The following is a 5,369-nucleotide window of genomic DNA, read 5'->3' as shown; positions in this document are numbered from 1 at the left end:
GTCATTTCCTCGGCCTCAAACACACAACAAGCAGCACATGTCCCTGCTTAATCCTAGCATACATCTATTGCAGTCATAGCCATCAGTCACTGCCAACCACGCTCCCTGAATTCATCAACTCGCAGTACCCACGGCAACGACATCTCACTTCCTGGCAGAATGTAAGACTCAAAAACCACTTGCACATTGCAGCACCATCCTCTGCAGCTCAGCATCACATTTCCCGCGCTACTCAGCTCTTGCACACTCCAATCATACACATCCAACACCAGTACCTGTATCATCATGCCGGCACCACCAAATTGTCGAGCCATTTCTTTGTAACCTAACTCAACCCTGCCAATGAGTTTCAAACACAACCACAATTTCATTATCAGCTTCTCATCTGCAGCATCAGTCACTGCATCATTCCGAATCACCACCAGTGCCTCAAACCCATTAGCTCACATCAACAATATCAATGTATAGCTTCCATTACTTGCACCTACAACTCTGAACTCAACTGCAGCCAGCAATCCACCAGTTTCCTTCTCCACTTGCAGAAGCACAATCACCACTTCAGTCAACAGCGGCAACCCATTCCTGCAACTTGAGCTACATCCACAACTACAATATCATTAACAACCTGTAATTTCAGCTTCACAGACTCATCCAACAGCAACATCTCATTAAACCTTTCAATCAGTCAGCTCAAATCCTTGACACTCTGCCTAGCCACTGCATTAACACCTGCAACTGTTCATGCCATACCATTCTCTTCACAAGGGTATGGAACTGTGAACTAATGCCGCAATTTGCTGGTGATGGCAATTGAATGATAGAGCTGGTAAGGAAGGCATGTTGAAGTTGTAGCATTAGCGAATACAATGGCCTGCAGTGGAGTTTGCAGATTGTGGAAGTGATGGTAGTGGTATGAGGCAGATATGCAGTATTACAGTTAAGCTATTTTTGTTGGCAATGGAAGTTGTGGTTGTGCAGGGTCGTTATGGCGCATCATGAGATATGGCCTGTGCAATGGCCTTGGCCAGAATTAACTCAGACTAGTCAGATGCTGACTCTTAATCATCTACCTGGCTGACTCACTGACTCATCTAGACTCGGTTGACCTGACTGAGTCGATTCATTTGACTGGTGGCCGGGTGGACTTTGTCGGTCACCTGTGATGACTTTCCCGGCCAAATTCAGGCCGGTGACTCCAGTTTTCCAGCGAGTACTTTTTGGATGAGAACTTTACTGGGCTATTTCTACATGGGTATTCTCACACTTGGATTTGGTGGACTTTGGAGATTGGACCTAATTTTAGAAGTTGGAGAAAAGCTACAAAAGGAAGGTTTTCTACAACTTTGGGATATCACGTAGTTTCTACTTGGAGCTTTGGAGAGCGGCGACTAGGGTTTTCTTTTATTTTAGTTTTTCATCTTCTTCATTTTATTATTGAATATGATGAACTCAAAATCTATGAGTATCTAAACAACTATTATTGGTTATGGGATAAAGTTGATTTCACAACATGATATTGCTTCAATGAATTAGTTTTGTCTCAATAATTTATTGTTTATGATTCATGGTTTATATTGTCATATGATTTGTTTGTTTGTTTGGCTCAGTCCGGAATCAATCCGATTTGCATTCATTTCTAAAGTTATATTAGGGTTTTCAATAAGAAAAAGTTGTTTATTCCTGATTGCAAGTAGCATAGTGCCATTATTACTTGTAGTGATACATCTCTTTAATTGCATATGAATCATAACCTTTGTTAAAATGAATTAGTGCTTTTACACGTTCATTTGCTTTGATTAGTCTTATTCCATAAAACTTAAAGCTTTTAGGGAGTTAAACTTAATTGTGCTTTTACACTTTAGGTTGCTTTCTAGGAAGAATTCACATATACATCTTTTAATGTGGTTGTGATGAAATCAGGGAATTAGCGGGATAGGCTTGCGATCAAGATATCCTAGGACTTTTAGTAAATGAGAGATTAAAATTCCAATTCTAGTCATTGATGAAAATGCATGTTTGTGAATGATACTATCCCGTGACCAATATCTTCTTCTATTGATTATTCCAATTATTTACTTTGCTTTCAATTATTTTTATTGCATTGATAAACAAAAATCCCCCCTTGGTTACTTAAGAATCTGAAAATTGCATAACAACAATTGCCTCTCTGTGGAAACGAACTCTTTCTTATCACATACTTCATTTATTTTAGTTAAGTAAAACGTCAATCTAAAGCGCAAAGGGAAGAAGGGTCAATTCACATGCGAGCGTTGGAGCCGGTTAAGAATATGCGCAGCAAAGAAGTGAATAGGCAGTCGGTTTTGTGGAACTGATGATGTCTATCGTATGCGTCAAAAATAAATTACACTTTCTCACTACTCAAAATATATAATATAGCAAGGGTAAGAAAGGATCGTTCCCACAGAGAGGTCTAGGTTGTCGTTTGTTTCGATTTCTTATATAAACAAAGGTAACAAGGGGGGTTTTCTGATTTTTATAAACTAAGTTATACTAAAAACAAATAAAGTAAAGAAAATACGCAAATCATGATATAAAGATATTGGTTAAGGATATTGTTTTCATCCACAAACACGTTCTTGTCTTAATAACTTGAATTGATATTTAATCTCTCATTATCAAAGGCCCTAGGATACCTTGATCGCAAGTATATCCCGTAAATCTCCTTTTATCATCAATAAACACATTAAAAGATGCGAAAATGAATTCTATCTAAGAGAACAACCTAACGTGTAAAAGCACTAATCAAGTTTAATTCCCTAGATGCATTAAGTTCTATGAAATCAGGCCAATCAAAACAATCGAACGTGTAAAAGCACTAATGCGATTTAACAAAGCTTATAATTCACTTGTGAATACTAGGATGTATCACTACAAGCAATACTCACAATTATGCTACTTGCAATCAGAAATTTATCACTTTTGCGTATAATAAACTCTAATCTAGCGATAAAGATGAAAGCAAACTCAATCGATTCGCGACTCGACTAAACAAGCATTCAAATCATATAACAATATTAATGGTGAATCATAAACGATAATACTGAGACAAAACTAATATATCAAACAAGGATTCATGTTATGTGAAATCAACTTTATCCATAACCAATGATAAAAACTAGGTATTCATATTCATGGAGTTCATAACAAGAAGGAAGATAAAACCTATCATGTTTCTAAACCCTAGGCAAAATAGAAGAGAAGATCCCCCCATATAGAATAGGACCCTCGAGAGTTTATATAACCTCTCTTGTGTGTATTGGATTTCCTCAGATAAAATTTAAGAATCTCGACCAAGCCTGTCCACTTTCAGCCCACTAGCAGCCACGGCCCATTCAATACATGCCCATGTAGATCACTAAGCCTGTCAGTTTTGCGGAACTGAAGAGCCAACTTAGCTTGTTCCACCACCACATACTTCCGGAAATATCTGAACTCTTTCCCTGCATTTGCCTTCCCTGCAACATCATATTCTTTCACATCCATTCATTCATTTACCATGCCTAGGCTTCACTTTATGCATCCAACCATTCAGCAAATTGTGGTTCCTTATAGTTTCATACATTCAAATTCATTCATCTAATTCACTGCGGCTACAACCATGGCATCATCACTTGCACACTGCCAACGTCAAAGCAACGTCAGCAACATATCTTCGTCTAGTCATTTCCTCGGCCTCAAACACACAGCAAGCAGCACATGTCCCTGCTTAATCCTAGCATACATCTATTGCAGTCATAGCCATCAGTCACTGCCAACCACGCTCCCTGAATTCATCAACTCGCAGTACCCACGGCAACGACATCTCACTTCCTGGCAGAATGTAAGACTCAAAAACCACTTGCACATTGCAGCACCATCCTCTGCAGCTCAGCATCACATTTCTTGCGCTACTCAGCTCTTGCACACTCCAATCATACACAGCCAACACCAGTACCTGTATCATCATGCCGGCACCACCAAATTGTCGAGCCATTTCTTTGTAACCTAACTCAACCCTGCCAATGAGTTTCAAACACAACCACAATTTCATTATCAGCTTCTCATCTGCAGCATCAGTCACTGCATCATTCCGAATCACCACCAGTGCCTCAAACCCATTAGCTCACATCAACAATATCAATGTATAGCTGCCATTACTTGCACCTACAACTCTGAACTCAACTGCAGCCAGCAATCCACCAGTTTCCTTCTCCACTTGCAGAAGCACAATCACCACTTCAGTCAACAGCGGCAACCCATTCCTGCAACTTGAGCTACATCCACAACTACAATATCATTAACAACCTGTAATTTCAGCTTCACAGACTCATCCAACAGCAACATCTCATTAAACCTTTCAATCAGTCAGCTCAAATCCTTGACACTCTGCCTAGCCACTGCATTAACACCTGCAACTGTTCATGCCATACCATTCTCTTCACAAGGGTATGGAACTGTGAACTAATGCCGCAATTTGCTGGTGATGGCAATTGAATGATAGAGCTGGTAAGGAAGGCATGTTGAAGTTGTAGCATTAGCGAATACAATGGCCTGCAGTGGAGTTTGCAGATTGTGGAAGTGATGGTAGTGGTATGAGGCAGATATGCAGTATTACAGTTAAGCTATTTTTGTTGGCAATGGAAGTTGTGGTTGTGCAGGGTCGTTATGGCGCATCATGAGATATGGCCTGTGCAATGGCCTTGGCCAGAATTAACTCAGACTAGTCAGATGCTGACTCTTAATCATCTACCTGGCTGACTCACTGACTCATCTAGACTCGGTTGACCTGACTGAGTCGACTCATTTGACTGGTGGCCGGGTGGACTTTGTCGGTCACCTGTGATGACTTTCCCGGCCAAATTCAGGCCGGTGACTCCAGTTTTCCAGCGAGTACTTTTTGGATGAGAACTTTACTGGGCTATTTCTATATGGGTATTCTCACACTTGGATTTGGTGGACTTTGGAGATTGGACCTAATTTTAGAAGTTGGAGAAAAGCTACAAAAGGAAGGTTTTCTACAACTTTGGGATATCACGTAGTTTCTACTTGGAGCTTTGGAGAGCGGCGACTAGGGTTTTCTTTTATTTTAGTTTTTCATCTTCTTCATTTTATTATTGAATATGATGAACTCAAAATCTATGAGTATCTAAACAACTATTATTGGTTATGGGATAAAGTTGATTTCACAACATGATATTGCTTCAATGAATTAGTTTTGTCTCAATAATTTATTGTTTATGATTCATGGTTTATATTGTCATATGATTTGTTTGTTTGTTTGGCTCAGTCCGGAATCAATCCGATTTGCATTCATTTCTAAAGTTATATTAGGGTTTTCAATAAGAAAAAGTTGTTTATTCCTGATTGCA

This window comes from Papaver somniferum, chromosome 3, assembly GCF_003573695.1.
Source record: "Papaver somniferum cultivar HN1 chromosome 3, ASM357369v1, whole genome shotgun sequence".
Classification (NCBI taxonomy): Eukaryota; Viridiplantae; Streptophyta; class Magnoliopsida; order Ranunculales; family Papaveraceae; genus Papaver; species Papaver somniferum.
The sequence above is the reverse complement of the archived record's forward strand: the minus strand, read 5'-3'. Positions refer to the sequence as shown.